Below are 21,658 nucleotides of genomic sequence, written 5' to 3'. Positions count from 1 at the left end.
AGAGACACTTCCTTTATCTCATAATTCATATGGTTAAAAGGGAAAGGACAAAATAAAGGACTTATTTATAAAGACAGGTCTGTCCTGGTCCTGAGGATCCAGGAATATTTCCCTGTAAAGAGTTTTTCCCTAAGGATGAATTGAGAAGGATTTTAAGAGATCAAGATGAGGGAGAAGAATATTCCAGACTGACACATATATTGTAGATAACCGGGTTTCTTTATGATACAAACACTCTGTGTTCCTCTATTACACCATTAAGATGGAATCACACTCATACAGTAAAATCTGTGAAAGCTGGAACCCATATAAAGTGTAAAACCTGTCAGGAGGAAAAATCAAATATTTTTGCTGTGTGATTAATTATTTTTGTGTATGGCCTTTCTAGCCATGATCTGGAAACTCACACTCAGTTGATTGTGTGATAGGCTAATTGTGGCCTACCAACGGGATTGGTCAGTTATGCCTTAAGAGGGAGCCAGAGCAGAGAGGAACCCACCACCACCAAAGAAGGAGAGACAAACAGGGGAGACCCAGCAGCAGAGACCTAGCAGCAGGAGAGGGTACAGTAGCTTCCCAATCCACAGAAGACAAAGTTGAGTGCCTTTGGGCAGAGACTGAGGGCCAAGGAGAATCAAACTTGTGAGCATGGCTGGGAAGAGTCTATCCTGATGGAAGACTCTTATCTTGAATGTTCCAGGCCTGAATTGTAATTGTTACTTCCCTTATAAGAAACCCTATAATCCTGAGTATAGCCTGAGTTCTGTGTGGCCATTGCAAAGAATTATTGCATCCAGCAGAGAAGTAGAGAGTGCTGTGTGAGGGGTGGTTGGTTTCAGAATTAGTAAAGATGGTAGAGAGAAGAGACTTTTCTGGCCTCTGCCTCCTGGGAATCAACTTTGCGCTGTTGATCTTGGTTCCCCTATCCTCTTGTGGGGCTGGAGGAGGTCAGACACCACTCCCAAGAAGTTTTTAACAATTTTCCACTTAACAAAGATCGAAATACAAGGCAGTCCCCTCAAGTTCCAGCTTTCAAAGTTTTTGTTATATATGCTTCTAACTCTAGCAAGCTCATAAAACACTTGAATAATCACAGTATATATGCAATGTAATGTGCCAAAAGAGATGATTTTAATTTAAAAAAATTGAACTAGCGGAAGTTTTCATTTCCAACTTTTTTTCATAGTTAATAACAACAAAATGTTACTTTAAAGAAGAACAAAATAAAAGACAATAAAATATTATTGATCAGCTTCAACTGAGAAGGACTCCCTCAGATATGGAGTTTCCAGGTTCCTGAATTCACCACTATCATGTGTGGCCAGTACAAAAGAAAGGCCTGAGAGGGTAATTGAAGGAGCAGGCTGGGAACTTTTGGCAACATTAACAAAACTCATACTTCTACTGTCAAAATCTATATACACACCAACTCGCCCCAGAGGTTTCTCTATATACTGAGGAAACACTGGGGAAGTGGTCAAGAGATTGTAACGATTAACATCCTTCACACATAAAAGAAGAAATACATTCTCAGATTCAACCAGTGAGCCATTCTTCCTTAACCAGGTATCCTTACAGACTCCTACAGCCCAGTCCCAAGAGTCGTCCACATCTATCTCCCAGTAGTGTTTTCCAGAGGTGAAGGCCTGGTCCCCCCATGCAGCAAAGTACTGAGATCTTCTAGAAGGAAAAGGCACCTCTTGAAGGTCACGTCTTAGCCTCAGACTTCTCACGTCATCAAACACCATGATATTCTGACTGCTTATTTCATAACGGAAGGAAATTTCCACTGTGGAAAAAGAGAATATTTCAGTTCAAATCAGTTTTTCAATTTCTATGGGATGAGGGGGTCACTGGGTCTAGAGTATCACTGGAAAAACAGGCCACCACTACAAGGGAAGTTATGGCTAGAAAATATCAGATTGAGGGCTATCAGCGGATGTGCAGAAGAAACGGATACCTAAATACACTGGAAAAAAACTCCTCAAATCCCAGGGAATGTAGAGGAGGGAGGTCATGTAAACTTCTGGTTCATTGCTTTTCACAGCACATTAAAAATCAGAAACCTGCACTGATACCAAGTCCACAGCAACATGACTTATCTCCATTATCTCTTCTCAGGGCAAAAAATCCCAACCTGAATAAATGGTGATCACATTGCCAAGTATAAGATAAGCAAGTAGGCTTAAATTCAAGAATAAAATCCAGGTATGCCTTCTTAGAAGAGGACCTGGTGGGGCAGTGGTTAAAGCACTCAGCTGCTAACTTAAAGGTCAGTGGTGGGAAACCACCAGCTGCTCCTAGGGAGAAAGATGTGGCAGTCTGCTTCCATAAAGATTGAAAACCTTGGAAGCCCTATGAGGCCGTTCTACTCTGTCCTATAGGATAGCTGTGAGTTGAAATCCACTTGGCGGTAATGTCTTCAGTTTTGGGGCTTGACTTATATCTTCTTAGAAGGGGTCTCCTACTCAGAATGTCCTGGCTTTTAAACCTGGTTCCATCTCAGGCTTAGTCATTCTCTGCCTGCCAGGCTAACCCCGCTTGATTAGGTCGACCATGGAGCTCTGCGTACTGCCTCAACCACCCACTTGTTTTATTGTTGCTCATAAATTCTGCTTTTCTGTATATCACTTTTTTATGTTTATTTATGTATTTCTCAGAACGTATAAATTAAAATGCACATTATTACAAATTCAATTACTATGAGACTTTAAATGAAAAATATTTAAAAATAAAATACCAGGGACCCTACCACCATAAGCAACTGCACTTAATTTGAAATTGAAATGTTCTGAAATAATATGTCCTTCTGTATGACTCACTGAATGACTGACATTGTATCTGGGAATGGTTCTAGGTCTCAAGGAGCCATTTTCAGATCATTTTCTTTTTCTCATTAACTATTTAATACCGGCCAGAATAACATATCTCTTTTCCCACCATTTATGTAGCTATTTTTCATATTATCATAGGGCAAATATGATTATTCCCAGGCTGCTCTCCTCCCAAAATCAAGAATCAATAAAGAGGGAATGATTGCCCATAGAAAACCATTATTGGAAGACATTGTATGTTGTCCCACCACTGGGCTGACACTCACCTCGGAACTGGCGGAACCTGTCTATCAGGCCAGTGATGGGCCTAGCACTGAGCGCTGGGTTCACAGGCTGGGGCATGTCCAGCTGCACGGACTCACTCCTGCAAGTTGGAGAATCAGTTAATCTTTCAGGTGCCAGAGGGGCCATCACAGTATGTAAAAAAGACTGCAACCAACTCATCAGACATGGAAGGGACTGGACAATGGGTTGGAGAGAGATGTTGACGAAGAGTGAGCTACTTGTATCAGGGGGACACTTGAGACTGTGTTGGCATCTCCGGTCTGGAGGGGAGGTAGGAGGGTAGAGAGGGTTAGAAACTGGCAAAATTGTCATGAAAGGAGAGACTGAAAGGAGGGAGGGGGTGACTCATTAGGGAGAGAGTAAGTGGGAGTATGGAGTAAGGTGTATACAAGCTTATATGTGACAGAGTAACTTGATTTGTAAACTTTCACTTAAAGCACAATAAAAATTATTAAAAAAAAAAAAAAGAAGTGAGCATTAACTGAAAATGTTTCATCAGAACCCGTTACCAATATTGTGGTATATCTCCAGTATCCTGGGATGGAATTATGCAACTCTTAGGGAATCATTCTTTCTTCTCTGCTTGCTTCCTTCTCCTGCCCCTCAGAGGTACATGCCTCTCTCACCTACCACCTGGCACAAACTAGGCCATTCACTTCACTAAGTTTACGTGTTTGAAACCTAAACTCAAAGATAGCTATCTTCTAGACACTTATGCACTGAGCCCTGCAAAACATACCTCCCTGATTCACAAGAAAGAAACAACGCTAATTTGTGAGTTGTGGAATGACATCAAGGACATCATACGTGAAGAATGCAAGAGGTCATTAAAAGACAGGAGAGAAAGAAAACACCTAAATGGGTGTCAGAAGAGACTCTGAAACTTGCTCTTGAATGTTGAGTAGCTAAAGCAAAAGGAAAAAATGATGAAGTAAAAAAGAAGAACAGAAGATTTCAAAGGGTAGCTCAAGAAGACAAAGTAAAGTATTATGATGACATGTGCAAAGGCCAGCAGATAGAAAACAAAAAGGGAAGAACACTCTCAGCATTTCATAAGCTGAAAGAACTGAAGAAAAAAATTCAAGCCTTGAGTTGCAATACTGAAGGATTCTATGGGGAAAATACTAAGCGACGCAGGAAGCATCAAAAGAAGATGGAAGGAATACACAGAGTCATTGTACCAAGAACTGGTTGATCTTCAGCCATTTCAGGAGGTAGAATATGATTAGGAACCCATGGTATTGAAGGAAGAGTTCTAGGCTGCGCTGAAGGCATTAGTGAAAAACAAGGCTACAGGAATTGATGGAATATCAATTGAGATGTTCCAACAATCGGAAGCAGCACTAGAATTGCTCACTCTTATGCCAAGAAATCTGGAAGACAGCTTCCTGTCTACCTGACTGGAAGAGATCCATATTTATGCCTACTCCCAAGAAAGGTGATCCAAGTGAATGCAGAACTTATCCAACAATATCCTTAATATCACGTGCAAGTAAAATTGTGCTGAAGATCATTCAAAAGCAGCTGCAGCAGTACATTGACAGGGACCTGCCAGAAAGTCTGTCCAGGTTCAGAAGAAGATGTGGAACCAGGGATATTATAGCTGATGTCAAATGGATCCTGGCTGAAAGCAGAGAATACCAGAAAAATGTTTACCTGTGTTTTCATTCACTATACTAAGGCATTCGACTGTGTGGGTCACAACAAATTATGGACAGCACTGCAAAGAATGGGAATTCTGAAACACTTAATTGTGCTCATGAGGAACCTGTACATAGATCAAGAGACAGTCATTTGAACAGAACAAGAGGATACTGCATAGTTTAAAATCAGGAAAAGTGTGCATAAAGATTTTATCTTTTCACCATACCTATTGGATCTGTATGTTGAGCAAATAATCCGAGAAGCTGGACTATATGAACAAGAATGGGGCAACAGCATTGGAGGAAGACTCACTAACAATCTGTGTTATGCAGATGACACAACCTTGCTTGCTGAAAGTGAAGAGGACTTGAAGCACTTACTAATGAAGACCAAAGACCACAGCCTTCAGTATGGATTGCATCTTAACATAAAGAAAACAAAAATCCTCACAACTGGAAGACTCATTAACACCATGCATTATGCAGCTGACACAACCTTGCTTGCTGAAAGTGCAGAGAACTTGAAGCATTTACTGATGAAGATCAAAGCCCACAGCCTTCAGTATGGATTATAATATACCTCAACATAAAAACCTCAGCATAAAGAAAGCAAAAATCCTCACAACTGGGCCAATAAGCAACATCACGACAAACGGAAAAAAGATTGAATTTGTCAAGGATTTCATTTCACTTGCATCCACAATCAACACCCATGGAAACAGCAGTCAAGAAATCAAAGGATGCACTGGGCTGGGCAAAAAAATAAAGCTGTCACCTTGAGAACTAAGGTGAGCCTGACCCAAGCCATGGTGTTTTTAATCACCTCATATACATGTGAAAGCTGGAGGATGAATAGGGAAGACCAAAGAAGAATTTACATCTTTTGAATTGTGGTGTTCACGAAGAATATCGAATGAACTGCCAAAAGAATGAGCAAATCTGTCTTGGAAGAAGTACAACCAGAATGCTCCTCAGAAGCAAAGATGGCGAGACTACGCCTCACATACTTTGGACATGTTATCTGGAGGAACCAGTCCCTGGACAAGGACATCATACTTGGTAAAGTAGAGGTTCAGTGAAAAAGAGGAAGACCCTCAATGAGATGGAGTGACACAGTGGCTTTGACAATGACCTCAAGCGTAGCAACAATTGTGAGGATGGCACAGGACCGGGCAGTGTTTTGTTTTGATGTGCATAGGGTCGCTGTGAGTCAGAACTGACTTGACAGCACCTAACAACAACCAAATTTGTGATAGAGGGAACAGGAAAACATATTCAGCAAAACATACACAGCATGCATACACAGAAAATATCTAGTATCTCCGTAAGTTACGTTCGCACTTTGTTAGAAACACTGTGGTCTCTTTCACAGGCCGCATGGTGCTCTAGTTTGCAGGGAAGGCCAAACTTACCTGGTCAATATGTCTCCCAAATCCTGTGAAGAGAGGAAAAAGTTTAGAATTCCAACGAATTGGTGAGTCTGCCCATTCAATCTTTAGGTTTGGGCATATTCGGAAAAGTACCAACCAACCAGCACCACACTTTTCTGGTAAATTCATTTTTTTTTTTTTTAAGTAGGATCCCACTACAGCATGTGAATAGAATCTGAATTCTCGATGAATTCAGAAACCTGAGGGTGAATGAATAAAGAGAAGGATGTGAGTATAGATGGTAGCCATGCAACCGTCAGCTGTCTGCAATCTGGTCTTTCCCATGGCTTGTTTCCGAAGGGTAGTGTGCCCCAGAACAGAGGCAACTCAAATCAGGGACTTTAAAACAGAAGGAGGAAGTAAAAGTTATCTCTTCCCAAATTTCTCCATATTGCCTGCCTGGAGACAAAAGTGGAATGCTCATGGGTAAGATGTTTCTTTCTTGATTTTAGAGAAGCAAGGTAGAGAAGAAGACTTTTAGAAGGAAGTACTGTATTTTCCGCAAATAATTTGTGCCTTCTATGTTGGTTTGCCATGTTGCTGTAAAAAAAATTAACTTTGCACATTTATGAAAATATCTGGGGTGGGGGGAGGGCAGGACATGGTTGGCAAACAAAAGTAGAAGGCATTCATTTGTCAAAAAATACAGTATTCCCTGGGAAATCTACTCTCATATTTACATAAAGCTTTGTTGTTCATGGCTGAGATAGGAGTTACATTTTATGTCTATTATTCTCAGTTGGGAAATGACCACCAAAGGAAAAAAGTTTGTGCCTTTGGTACCAAATATCTAATGGAGGTCCAGGATGTGAACTTTAGCTAATACAAATGATTTCCAGGCGCGTCCTCGGTTCTTACCTGGAGCAACTGCACATCTGATTTATGGCACATATTCATCAGCTCCTCATACATTTCTCTCAGGTGCCTCCCCTTTTGAACCATTGTGGCTTCACTTTTCTTCAGTTGCTGAAATATCTTCTTGCCTTCATTTTTCAGTCCCTCTAAATGTTGTTTTTCTTCCTCAAGGAGATTCGGATGCAATTTCTGATACTCAGACCTGATAATCTCTGACAGTAGAAACACATAATACTGCAAAGACACGGATTTCTTAGATCATATATGCAATGCAAGTTAACCCCCTTCCCCTTAAACCTCATCTGTTTCTCTCCGACTCACATCCTCTACCAATCAACTACACTCGACCTAAATCCACGTCTTCCTACTTGTCAGGAACCACAGAATGACCCTTCAGTTTCATTCCTTCATTTGTTTTCCATTCAAAAGTCAAACCCAAGCTCCCTTCAAAACACCTTCATTCACTTCAAAAGCTCCTGAAATGTCTGGAGAAGTGCCACATGCTTATTTTCTGAGTTGCTGATATACCGGGGTTTACAAATCTGAACAAGTGTCATACAGCCTTACACTGAAAAGGCAGGTTATCTTTCCTTTTGATAAACCACTCACAGAAGCTCATGGCCCACCATGATTTCAGCTCAAATTCTTCATGGACAAATCTCCAGCAAGTCTGTCACAAGCTGGTTCCAAAGAAAACAGCCTCATACTTACTACCCACAGCTTGATAATTAGGCTCTCCTCATTCAGACTTCTCCAATTGTTTTGAATATTTTCCCATAAAGATCTCATTTGCTTTAGGAGCTTCTCCTACAAAGGAATCATGAATATGAGTACCAGAGAAACAAATCCTAGGCATTTCATACCAGAATAAATGGATATAGTCCAGAGATACTAGATCGATGTACTTTAGGGCAAGTGGAAGGATGATAATATCCCCTTGTTTACCTTCCATAATTACCAATTCTGGGAAATTTCAGGCAGTAGAAACACAAAATTTAGTGTAATCTTTTGCCTAAAGAAACTGAGGAATGAGGATTTTATGTAACATTGCTAATTTTCAGGTAAACAACTTGTTCCAGAATTCAGATGTACTGATGCTGTTGTTATTGAGTTGATTTCAACTCATAGGCGCCCTACAAGACAGGGTCGAACTGCCCCATAGGGTTTCCTAGGCTGTAATCTTAGCCGAGCAGATTGCCAGGTCTTGTCTCCTGTGGAGCCACTGGAGGGCTTGAACCACCTGCCTTTTCCTTAGCAGTCTGGAAGTTAATCTTTAAGTTACCACGGCTCCGTTACTGATGTTAGGCCCTGCTATTTTCCAGCATGCTTGAAACTCTGGTGGCATAGTGGTTAAGAGTTCGGCTGCTAAGCAAAAGTTTGGCAGTTGAAATCCACCAGGCCTCCTAGGATACCATATTAAAAAAAAAAAAAAAAAAACGCAAACCCATTGCCATCTAGTCAATCCGACTCGTAGTGACCCTGTAGGACAGAGTAAAGTTGCTCCATACCGTTTTCAAGGAGCATCTGGTGGATTTAAACTGCCAACCTTTGCTTAGCAGCTGAACTCTTAACCACTATGCTATAAGTCGGAATCTACTCAGCAGCAACGGGCTTGGTTTTTGGTTATTTGATCTGTATTACTAAACATGCTTCCAATAGGAGAACCTCTTTGCTCATATATTTTTGCTATCTGAAAATGAGGACTTCACAGCACCTTGAGCATTATATTGCATATTCAAAAGAATAATCCTTAACTTAATCATATCTCATCTCCTTGCTGGAATACAAACTGTGAAGGCAGATATGTTTATGTATTTTATTCACACTGTTCTCCTTCCTGCCTAGGACACAAGCTAGCACATACTAGAATCTCAGCGATGAGTGGATTACTCATCATCATGGTGCTCAACTTCCTTGTACTCTCTCAGCTCTACTATCCTGCAGCTTTCAAAGTGCTTTCAGATGTATCACTCACCCGGTATTCCTCAACAGCGCCTTCTATGGAACAGTGTCTGTGAGCTTCGTGCTCCTGAGAGTTAGAGCAGAGCAAACAGAGCAGGTTCTTGCCCTCTTCACAGAACATCTTCTTTGTCTCTTTGTGAGTCCCACACATCTGTTCCTCAGAGCTCAGGAATTGCCAGAGGCTGGCTTTTCTGGCAAGGGACACCAGATTCTTCACAAGAATATTGGTTTTGAATGCTGTCTGCTCTGATGTTTGCCTGCACAGTGGGCAACAGGCAGGCGTTTCAGCTTTTTCCCAGGAAAGGCAGAGACAGGGCCTACAGAAGTTGTGCCCACAGCCTATGGTGACAGGGTCTGTAAGGTAGTTCAAGCAGATGAAGCAGGTGAGTTCTTTCTGGAAGGCTGGATCCATCTTCCTGAAGGAAGAAAATCAGAAAAGTTTATTATTCTGCCCTGGACAGACAAAGGCCTAAGTAAAATTTTACCCTGATTGTGACCTAAAAATACACTTGTGTGAAATTCAAATTCCTAAAAAACGCAAGACTTACTAGACCAATAGAGACTAGAGAAACCCCCAAACTACTGCCCTAAGGTACCCTTGGAACTTGGAAATGAAGCCACTCTTGGAGGCCTTCTTTTAGCCCCATAATAGATTGACTTATAAAATAAACAATGTAACTCTTAATTAATGTAATCCCTTAAACAATCCACTATATGTGAGCAAAAGGTCAATATTTACCCAAAAGCAAAGATGAAAGGATGGGCAGGAAAGTTAGATCAATGTAAACATAACAAACAGAATGGAAATAATGAGAATGCTGACACATTGTGAATATCGTAACCAATGTCTTGGAACAATTTGTATAAAAATTGTTAAATGGAAACTTAATGTGCTACGTAAGCTTTCACCTAAAACATAATAAAAAATTTTAAAAACAACATAGAGAAGAATATTAATAATATAGAAAGATGTTTAATGTTCATTGTAAATATGGAGAATGTGGGAAAAAAAAAAAAACCCGTTGCCATCGAGTTGATTTCAACTCATAGCGATCCTAAAGGACAGAGTAGAACTGCCCTATAGGGTTTCTAAGGAGTGGCTGGTGGATTTGAACCGCTGACGTTTTGGCTAGCAGACGTAGCTCTTAACCACTATGCCTCACGTGAAGATGTTATCAGATGGCATGTACTTCGACCCCACTTTTTACCAAAAACAAAGACAGTATTTTACCAAAAAAAAAATGAGGTGTTTGAAACCTTAGTGAGCAACTGATCAGTTTTGTCTTCCTAACCAAAAAAAACAAACCTGTTGCCGTAGAGTTGACTATGACTCATAGCAACTCTACAGGACAAAGTAGAACTGCCCGATAGAGTTTCCAAGGAGTGCCTGGGAGATTCCAACTGCCAAACTTTTGGTTAGCAGACGTAACTCTTAACCTCTATACCACCAGGATTTCCCTTGTCTTCCTACTGGGCTTAAAATGAGCCATCCCAGAAGCAGAAGGCGGGGACCTCACTACCACCAAGAAAAAAGAGCTGGGAGGTGGAGCACATCCCGTGGATCCAGGGTCCTTGTGCTGTTAACCTCCTAGACCAGGAGACAGACAGAGAGAGAGAGAGCTGTAACAGAGAAAAAATCAGCAGAACCAGGAGACCAATACAAGGTGGTGCAGTGGGATTCACAGCCTGTGAAGCAACACAGCTACAGTTGGTTTGGTACAGTGGGTGTGCCACCCACAGTGCAAGAGAAATGAAGAGCCTTGAGGCAGGAGGCTTCTCAAGGGACTGGGTTGCCACCAGGCCCTCGTCAAAGAAGCTAAGCTTGTGAACCATGGAGCAAGAGAGCTGAGTACCTTCAGGCCGAGGCTTCTGGTGGAGTGGGGTGCCTTTGGGCACTTACTTGAGGAGCTAAAGAACTTTGTGACACTTGCCTGAGCAGGGCAGAGGCTGCATGGAGGGGCCAAGAGAGAGAGGCCTGCCTGCAGGACAGCCAAGAAGCTTTTGTGACTTAAGAACTATATCCTGAGTCGTTCCTGATCCTGAATTATAACCTATTACATCCCTAATAAACTCCATAATTGTAAGTAAGGTCTATGAGTTCTGCGTGGCGATTGCAATGAATTACTGAACACAGCAGAAAAGTAGAGAGTCCCATGGGAGGGATGGCTGGTGTCAGAATTGGCAAAACGATTTAAAAGAGGAGGTATTTCTGACCACCACCTCACAGGGATCAGCTTTGGGCTGATGGTGATTCTCCCCTCTCGTGTAGTTAGATGAGAAGGTCAGACCGTGGAATGCTGCCACCTCATAAAAGGTTAATATAACAATATCTTTATAAGGGAGGTAATAAAGATTAAGAAAAATAAGTCATTGATTTAAGATGCAGAAATGTACAGAATGCCATCAGTCTGTACTTGTCTTCTATCCCTCACCCATGGTCCAGAAAATGCCTCTCTGAACAGCCATGGATAAAAATGTATGAGAAACACTTATATACAAGATATACCCACACAACCAAATTTTCTATTTTATCTATTTTCTTTTATCTTAAACAAAATACACTACTCTAAAGAGCTTCTAGGAGCCCTCATGGCACAGTGTTTTAAGTGCTTGGTTGCTAATCAAAAGATTGGTGGTTTAAAACTACCGCAGAATCAAGATGTGACAGTCTTGGAAGCCCTATGGGGCAACTCTGCTCTGTCCTTGTCCTATAGGGTTGCTATGAGTAGGAATCAACTCGATGGCAATGTGTTCGGTTTTTGGTTAAAACAACTTCTAGATACATAAGGATTAACAAGGATTAATTTAATAATAAAATTGCATCAGACTTCATCCAGAATCTTCTTATGTGAATAAACTTGCTGCTGAATTTGCCCTATCTTTATAATTTATACCACGGTGTTCAAACAAGTTTAAAAGCAAAGATGTCACTTTGAGTAGTAAAGTCAGCCTGGCCCAAGCCACGCTTTTTTCAGTTGCGTCATATGCATGTGAAAGCTAGACAATGAGTAAGGAAGAACAAAGAATTGATGCCTTTGAATGATGGTTTTGGCAATGAATATTCAATATACCAGGGATTGCCCAAAGAACAAATATGTCTCGGAAGAAGTACAGCCAGAATGCTCCTTAGATGCAAGGATGACGAGACTTTGTACATGTTATCAGGAGGGACTAGTCCCTAGAGAAGGACATCATGCTTAGTCAATTAGAGGGCCAGCTAAAAAGAGGAAGATCCTCATGAGATGGATTGGCACAGTGGCTGCAAAAACGGGCTCAAAATGCAATTGTGAGGATGGTGCATAACCAAGCAATGTTTCATTCTGTTGTACGTAGGGTCACTATGACTCAGAACCCACTCCAAGGCATCTAACCGAAACATTCAAACAAACAAGAAATAAAGAGAGGCGAAGAGCAATATCTTCCAAATTCATTCACACTATTATAAAGTACCTCTTTACATTGTGAAAAAAATATAATTCTCATGCAAGAATGATCAGCACCAGAAAACAAATAATGCTTATAAAAATTGACTTTGCTAGCTCACAAGGTAATTATGAGCCCAAGAGACAGAAAGGGCTACATGAACTAGAGGCTACATCATCCTGAGACCAGATGAACTAGATGGTGCCGGGCCACAACCGATGACTGCCCTGACAGGGAACACAACAGAGAACCCCTGAGGGAGCAGGAGAACCATGGGATGCAGACCCCAAATTCTCATAAAAAGACCAGACTTAACGGTCTGACTGAGACTAGAAGGACCCCAGTGGTCAGGGTCCCCAAACCGTCTGTTGGCCCAGGACAGGAACCATTCCCAAAGCCAACTCATCAGACATGGATTGGGCTGGACAATGGGTTGGAGAGAGATGCTGATGAGGAGTGAACTACTTGGTTCAGTTGGACACTTGAGACACGGTCTGGAGGGGAGATGGGAGAGTAGAGGGGGTTAGAAACTGGCAAAATGGTCATGAAAGGAGAGACTGGAAGGAGGGAGCGGGCTAACTCATTAGAGGGAGAGTAAATAGGAATATGTAGTAAGGTAAGTTTACATGTGAGAGGCTGACTTGATTGTAAACGTTCACTTAAAGAACAATAAAAACTATTTTAAAAAATTGACTTGGCTAAATAGTTCTCACTTCTGTACTCTCTGAGTGCAGATGACACTCTCATTTCTGTTATTTTGGCATGGTCATCAGTGTTACTTTTCTAGAGGCCCGATCATTTCTTGGCTTCTTTAAAATTTAAGTCAAAGTATTGTTATTTCTGAACAGACAACATTTACCACAGTCAAAAACAATATTTTCCCTAAATCATACAATGTATTACTTATATTTTATAGGACAATCTGTCTCTTATGCATACATTTATATACCACTTGTAGAGTAATACACTTAGGCACGACATAAAAAAAATAACCAAACCCATTTTTAGCATCTACACCTGGGTTGGACACCAAGTACAAAATTACAAGATATCTGGCAGCTACATTCTGATTCCTTATAACACGTAAGAACCAAGAATCACTTAAATTCATAAAAATAACATTAATCATCAAATTAACCCCCAAAATATAAAGAAAAGATGACGTCAGTTTCCTAAGTAGGCAAACAATATAATTTCCAAGAAACCACCTCAGTTTGCCAATGAATCAAATAAAATTATGATTTTTTGTTTGTTTATGGTTTGGGGAAAGTAGCAGGAATTCCTCTTCTGTAAATTCTGTACTCACCTAAGAAATATGTGAAGGGTTTCGCCAATGCTTGCTGTACAAGTAGTGTTACGGAAATTAGTTCAGGGATCAAGTCCCCACGCTGTGGTTACGGTAGCTTTCAGAAGACTCCGCAGGCAGGAGAGTTGCAAAGGCAGTCTCTCCAGAAGCCTCTTCTGGAGAAGAGGGAGTGAGCCTGGTTCCCTGGGTCCCTTTTATTGGACCATACCCATTTCTTCCCAGTGATTGCATTTCACAGGTCTTCAAATAGGAATGATTAGCCTATGTCAATGAGAAGATGGGGTTAAGTAACACCTTTGCTAATCTTCATAAACTAATCTCTGCAAACATCAAATCATCAAAATGGTTCTTGTGAAAACGAACCTACAAGGCTGAGTTTCGCTGTAAATTAGTATTGAAGCAAGACTTTTATTTTTTAACTTATAAAAACTTAGAAAAGACAGGGAGCACAATAGAGAACCCCTGAAGGACCGGGAGATCAGTGGGATGCAGACCCCAAATTCTCATAAAAATACCATACTTAATGGTCTGACTGTGACTAGAGGAATCCCGGCGGGCATGGTCCCCAAACCTTCTGTTGGCACAGGACAGGAACCATTCCCGAAGACAACTCATCAGACATGAAAGGGACTGGACAGTGGGTAGGAGAGAGATGCTGAAGAAGAGTGAGCTAATTATATCAGGTGGACACTTGAGACTGTGTTGGCATCTCCTGTCTGGAGGGGGGATGGGAGGATAGAGAGAGTTGGAAGTGGGCAAAATTGTCACGAAAGGAGAGACTGGAAGGGCTGACTCATTAGGGAGAGAGCAAGTGGGAGTAAGGAGTAAGATGTATATAAACTTATATGTGACAGACTGACTTGATTTGTAAACGTTCACCTGAAGCTCAATAAAAGTTAATTAAAAAAAAAAAAAAAACTTAGAAAAGAAAATGTCATTAGTTAATGATTTTAAGGTAGGTCTGGTGAGATTGGGTAGAAGGCCGGCTGGGACAAGAGGATAAGTGCGGATGTAGCATCTGAAAACTAAATGTAAATTTCAATTAAGAGGTTGGGCAAGTTTTTATTTATACTGTTAAGGTTAAACTAAATCACACAAGGAATATATCTCAAGTAAGATGTTTTTCTCATTCATTCCAGGAAGAGAGTAATTTTTCTTTTCTTTCTCTTCAGAATCATAGTATCACACACGCTGTAGGACCTCAAGAAATAATTCACTCCCTGAATCTTGAGATGGAAGAAGTTTGAGCTCCTGTTGAGGTTTCTGGACAGCTAGGGCCATAAATGTAGCCCAAAGACCTAAAAATGTCATTGCCTAAGGCCAAGACCACTGTGTAACCAGACTTCCAGGTTTGCTCAGCCAGGCTAGGAAGGCACACAGAGCAGATGAAAGAGAAAAGAAGCAGCTTTATTTAGTTGGCCAAGTAAAGGAGCACATCAGGACCCCGGTTGCCAAGGTATCTCCCAGAACAATAGCCCAAGGGGTTTTTATGGGTAAAGTAAGTCGAGTCTGGGGTCCCCAGGAACACCCCAGGGTGGGGCAAGCTTACTGATTGATTTGACCGAGAGGGAGATCTTGGGGCGGTCCGGTCTTCAGCGCCTGTTTGTCTAGAGTTACGGTTATTTCTTGATGAGATTATGTTTGTTGAGTCGGTTTGTGGAGATTACCAAGGTGTTAAATCAATCATTTCTTTTGAAGAAATCTAATTATTCTATTAACTCTAATTGGAAGCCACATGAAATATAATCAAAGGGAAAAATCAGGTGTGGTCTTCAGGGTTCAATAAAAGGCATCCAAGGAAACAAGCTCACTCTTCTCCAGAAGAGACAAGAGTGCCTGTGGAAGTCTCCTGCCTGCGGAGTCTTCTGAAAACACCGGGAGGATCTGGATCCCCGAACTGACTCCGGTAACACTACTTCGACGGCAAGCATTGGCGAAACGCTTCGCATATTCCTTAGGTGAGTTACGGGAGTACACAACTTACAGAAGAAGACTTCTTGCTACTTTCTGAAACCAAAACAAACTAAAAATAATTTTGGTTTATCAATCAGGAATTGCGGTATTTTTCTATGAAATGATATCATTTGTTTATAAAAATTAGTCCTTTTCTTAACCTGTGTAGGAATTTGAAACCCTGGCGGCGTAGTGGTTAAGAGCTGCGGCTGCTAACGAAAAGGTCGGCAGCTCCAAACCACCAGGCCCTCCTTGGAAACTCTTTGGGGCAGTTCTACTCCGGTCGTATATGAATTAATCTATTATGTCAATATTGCTATATATTGGAATTAATAGGGTGGTTAAATTTTGTCTTATTTTTATGTATGCCTTGGTTTTTTTTTTTTGGATTGTTCATTGGATTATAAGGACTCAGAAAGTAGTTGCCAGATATCTTGTAATTTTGTACTTGGTATGGTTCCTAAAAAAATGAACAGAATTTTATGGTTCCTAAAAAATGAACAGAATTATCTTACTTTATACGAAGTTCATAAATGTACGACTCTAAAAGTAGTGCATGCTTGTATATGTAAGAGGAATATTCTACTATAAATATGTAATACAATGGTTTTGGAGAAGAAAAAAGGTTTTAATCCTGGTAAATGTCTCTTTAAAAAATTCTGTTTACTGACTTTAAGAAGCCAGGAAATTCTTGGGCACAAAAATTTACTGCTGACCATGCAGGGATATTAGAAATGAGAAGGCTGTCTGTATTCATTTAATGTAGAAGTGAGGACCCAATTTTTTATCAAAATTCATTTTAAAAAGCACAGTTTGTTGTTTGGTGCTGATTTTCACTGTTACATGATACTTTCATCTTCCACAGTGAGAAAGGGTGCTTGCTAATAGAAAGGGCGTGGAGAGTTTAGTCTCTAATTTTTGGTTTGTTTTAATGCCCAGTGTCAATAATAACATATTTTAAAAGCTTGTTGTTGGGAGCTGTTGAATTGATTCTGATTCATAGTAACTCAGCATAACAGTGTAGAAGTATCCCATTGGGTTTACTTGGCAAATTTCCTGGTCTTTCTCCTGAGAAGCGTCTGGGTGGATTGGAACCACCAACCTTTCTGTTACAGCTGGGTGCTTAACCCTTTGCACCACCAGGGCTCCTTCATATATGCTCATATATAAAAGTTCTGATTGAAATCTGATTCAGTTTTACAAAGCTTAGTTTAATTCTTATTAACACTTTTCTATTCAGAAATTGAATTTTTTGTTGCATTCTGTCTGAATTAACAAAGAATTTCAAAAGGGAAAGTTTGGTATTGCGAATATGTTTTGCATGTACATATTTCTAATGCATTTTTTATGATGAGTTTCAAGAAGGACATTTTCTATATTATAGGAGAGTGACAGAAGACAAATGTGCATAATTATTATTATACCAATTATTTTCCCTACGTAAATTGAAAATTATAGATGAGACAGGGGCTATACTGTGATTGTATTTCTTTTTCTTAGAATATCTTTGTTTTCCCTGCAGTTTATAAGTTTCAGTTCTCTGACTTTTTTTCGTCAGTTTGGCCAATGATTTATTGATTTCGTTGATCTTTTCTAGGAACCAGCTTTGGTCTTCTTAACTCTTTCAGTTGTTTTTCTACTCTCTTTCATTTATTTCTGCTCGAATTTTTATTATTTCCTTTCTTCTGGTGCCCTTGGGCTTCTTTTGCTACCTGCTTTCTATTTGTTCGAATTGTGGGGTTATTGTTTTGATTTTGGCCCTTTCTTCTTTTTGGATGTGTGCGTTTATTATTATAAATTGACCTTTGAACACTGTTTTTGCTGTGTCCCAAAAGTTCTGGTAGGATATGCTCCCAGTCTCTCTCTTTTTTTTTTTTTTTAATTTTTTATTGTGCTTTAAGTGAAAGCTTACAAATCAAGTCAGGTTCTCATACAAAAATTTATATACACCTTGCTATATCCTTCTAGTTACTCTCCCCCTCGTGAGACAACACACTTCACTCTCTATTTTCCCGTCAATTGGGCCAGCTTCTGACCCCCTCTGCCCTCTCATCTCCCCTCCAGACAGGAGCTACCCACATAGCCTTATGTGTTACTTGATCAAAGAAGCTCACTCTTCACCAGTATCATTTTCTATCCCATAGTCCAGTCCAATCCCTGTCTGAAGAGTTGGCTTTGGGAATGGTTACTGTCTTGGGCTAATCCATTCTCTTTTGATTCTGTGAATTTTTTATTCCATCCTTAATTTCTTCTACAACAGAGTAGTTTTTGAGCATGGTGTTGTTCAGTTTCCATGTATTCGATTTTTTCCCCTTGCTTTTTCTATTATTGATTTCTACTTCTATGGCTTTATGGTCAGAAAAGAGGCATTGTAATAGTTCAATGTTTTGGATCCTTTTAAGGTTTGCTTTGTGGCCTAATATTTGGTCTATTCCGAAGAATGTTCCATGTGTGTTGGAAAGAAAATATCCTTGGCTGCTGTTGGGTGGAGTGTTCTGTGTACATCTGTGAGATCAAGTGAGTTGATTGTAGCATTTAGATCTGTTCCTTTATTGAGCTTTCTGGATGTTCTGTCATTCAGAGAAAGTGGTGTGTTGACGTTTCCTACTACTATTGTGGAGCTGTCTATTTCTCTTTTCAATCCTGTTACAGTTTGTTTTACATATTTTGGAGTCCTGTCATTGGGTGCATAAATATTTATTATGGTTATGTCCTCCTGGTGTACTGATACTTTTATCATTATATAGTGTCCTCCCTTTTCCTTTGTGGTAGATTTTGCTTTAAAGTCTATTTTGTCAGAGATTCATGTTGCCACTCCTACTCTTTTTTGATTGTTGTTTGCTTGATATATTTTTTCCATCCTTTGAGTTTTAGTTTGTGTCTTTGAGTCTAACATGTGACTCTTGTAGGCAGCCTATAGACAGATCTTGTTGTTTAATCCCTTCTGCCACCCTGTATCTCTTTATTGCTGCATTTAGTTCATTAACATTCAGCGTAATTATGGATAGGTATGAGTTTAGTGCTGTCATTTAGATGGATTTTTTTTTTTGTATGTGTTGTTGACAGTTTCTTTGTCCCACTTAATTTTCTGTGCTCAGTCGTATTTCTTTATGTATTTTCTTTCATCTTTTTTCATTGTTGATGATTTGTATTTGCTAAGTCCTTATGTTTTTCTTGTTTTTTATCTGGATGTGTAGGACAGTTAGTTTGCTTTGTGGTTACCTTAATATTTGCCACTATTTTTCTAAATTTAAACCAATCTTTTATTTCTTGATACCACCTTGACTTCTTCTCCATATGAAAGTTCTATGAGTCCATTATTTAGTCCCTCTTTTTTGTTTTAATGTTGTCATCATTTATATTTTAACTTCTCTGTTTCTCTATTTTCAGTGTTTAGCTTTGATTTCTTTTTGTGACTTCCCTATCTGGGTTGATATCTGGTTGTTCTGACCTGTGTTCTAGTCTTGAGTTGTTATCTGATGTTATTGATTTTCTAACACTAGGACCCCCTTTAGTATTTCTTATAATTTTCATTTGGTTTTACAAATTGCCTAAACTTCTATTTATCTGGAAATGCACTAATTTTGCCCTCGTATTTTATATGAGAGACAATTTTGCTGAAAATTATATTTTTTTCCTTCAAGGCTTTATATATGACATCCCATTTCCTTATTGCCTGCATAGTTTCTGCTGAGTAGTCAGAGTTTAGTCTTATTGACTTTCCTTCATAGATCATTTTTCACTTTTCCCTAGCTGCTCTTAAAATTCTCTTTATTTTTGGTTTTGGCAACTTTGATTATAGTATGGCTTGGTGACTTTCTTTTGGCATCTACCCTGTGTGCAGTTTCATGACCTTCTTGGATCTTATCATCTTTTACAATATCAGGGAAGTTTTCTGCCAACAAATCTTCAACAATTCTCTCTGTATTTTGTTATCCTCCCTGTTCTGGCACTCCAGTCACTCGTAGGCTCCTCCTCTTGATAGAGTCCCACATAATTCTTTGGGTTCTTTCATTTTTTTTTTTAATTCTTTTATCTGATTTTTCCTCAAATAAGTTCGTGTCAAGTGCTTTCTCTTCAATCTCAGTGATTCTGAGTAGTTCTCTGCCTTTCACTAAACCCTCACAAACTCATTCTCAAGCTCTGACCTGAAAGCCTTTTCTCGGGATTTAAAAGCACACTGGCTAATCCCTCAATTTCACCTGGAGTTGTTTTGCCACCTCAGGTTTAAGGGTGGCATAGCTTCCTACTATTGCTAGATTTTGGGGGCTTCATCCCCTTATTGGTTCCCTTCACCTTTCATGCAACATTGTGAGGAGCCCCTTCATGAAATCCCCTGAAACCCTCTGTATTAGAGTGTGTTTCCTACTTTCCTGACTGATAACACCTACCTTTACAACCTTTTAATTGTTTTCCTACTATGTCAATTTTATTGTGGTAATTGGTTGGATGGATTGAAATGAGGAAAAATCAGATCTGATGTTTGTTTACTTTCCAGTGTCAGGTATTTTGAAGGGATTTTCTAAAGGTTGTAAAACTTTGAGGCTTAAAGATGAGTAACAACCAAATATTTTTAATGTTATATAATTCTCATTGAATCCTTTCCGTTTGAAAGAAAAATCAGTATGGTTCATCTGAAAGCATTCATTCTCAAGGAAGAGTGCAAAAGAACCCACAGATTAGTCATTTAATTCATGTTCAAGTTTTGATATGGAACTCTTGTAAAAAATTCCACAAGTATGCATTTTTTGTGAGAAGACGGAGGGCTACCTGACTCCATGCAGAAAGTGGCCACTCTCAGGCACTATGAAGTGAAAGTCATTTCTGTTTTAGTCATTTCTCTTTTTATTTTCACCCTTTTCCCTGGAACTTTCCCTCATCCCAAGCCTCTTGAGTTAGTGGCTGATCATTCTCCTTGACTTCTATTTAATCTAGGTCTGGTGAGAATGGGCGGAAGACAAGCTGGGGCAAGAGAATATGTGCAAATGTATCATCTGAAAACGTAAGTGTCATTTAAACTCAGAGTTTGGTGGAGTTTTTGTTTATATTATTAAATCACAGAAGGAATATATCTCAAGTATTGTATGTTTTTCTGATTCATTCCAGGAAGAGTAATTTTTCTTCTCCTTCTCTTTAGATCCATCGTGTCACAAACAGTACAGGATCTCAAGAAATACCTTATTTGCTGAATCTTGAGAGTGAAAAACTTTGAGCTCCTGTTGAAGTTTCTGGACAGCTAGGGCCATAAAAGTGGCTCAAAGACCTAAAAATGTCATTGCCTAAAGCTCAAGACCACTGGTCTGAAGAGGACATACTGATGTTCCTGGAAAGCATGGAGAATAACCTCTCACCCAATGACAAGCGAAAGTTCAAAACAACCCCCAGTCACGTATGACCTGGGAAAAGGTAGCTTTTAGAGGTTTTACTGGAGAAATGTGCAAAAACAAATGGTTAGAGATTTCTTATACTTTGAGGAAATCTCGCACTTTGAAAGAATTAGTCCTGGAAGCTCAGGAACGTGTTAAAAAACTCTCCAAAAACAAAAAATTCAAGACACATCCAGACTTCCCCAAGAAGCCCTTGACTACTTATTTCCGCTTCTTCAAGGAGAAGTGTTCCCAGTACTCCCAAGTGCACCCTGAGCTGAGCAACCAGGAGCTGACCAAGGTTCTACCCAAGAAATATAAAGAGCTCCCAGAGAAGATGAAACTAAAATATATTCATGATTTCCAGAAGGAGAGACAGGATTTGAAGAAAAACTAGCTCAATTGAAGAAAGACCACCCTGATCTCATCCAGAGCAGCAAGAGATCTGTTGTCCCCAAGAGGCACCGAACTGAAACCCAAAAGAGTTCTCTGGGAAATAGGAACAAAATGGGGTCTTCTCTGGAGAATGGTGACTTTTCCAAGCAGATGAAATTCCATGGAGAGCCCGAGAAGCCCCCCATGAATGGATACCACAAGTTCC

At 39.9% G+C, this 21,658-nt stretch overlaps 1 protein-coding gene and 1 pseudogene across 1 annotated transcript in view; one reads left to right on the top strand and one right to left on the bottom strand.

Moving 5' to 3' along the window:
• The window catches only part of LOC126078921 (tripartite motif-containing protein 43-like), a 458,981-nt gene that overhangs the window by 419,104 nt on the left and 18,219 nt on the right, over window positions 1-21,658 (top strand). The gene's annotated exons all lie outside the window — the stretch shown is intronic.
• LOC126078832 (tripartite motif-containing protein 43-like) lies at window positions 1,312-9,421 on the bottom strand (annotated as a pseudogene).

The sequence above is a fragment of the Elephas maximus genome, chromosome 7, assembly GCF_024166365.1.
Source record: "Elephas maximus indicus isolate mEleMax1 chromosome 7, mEleMax1 primary haplotype, whole genome shotgun sequence".
Taxonomy (NCBI): domain Eukaryota; kingdom Metazoa; phylum Chordata; class Mammalia; order Proboscidea; family Elephantidae; genus Elephas; species Elephas maximus.
Note: the sequence above shows the minus strand (reverse complement) of the source record. Positions and strands in the feature narration are given on the sequence as shown.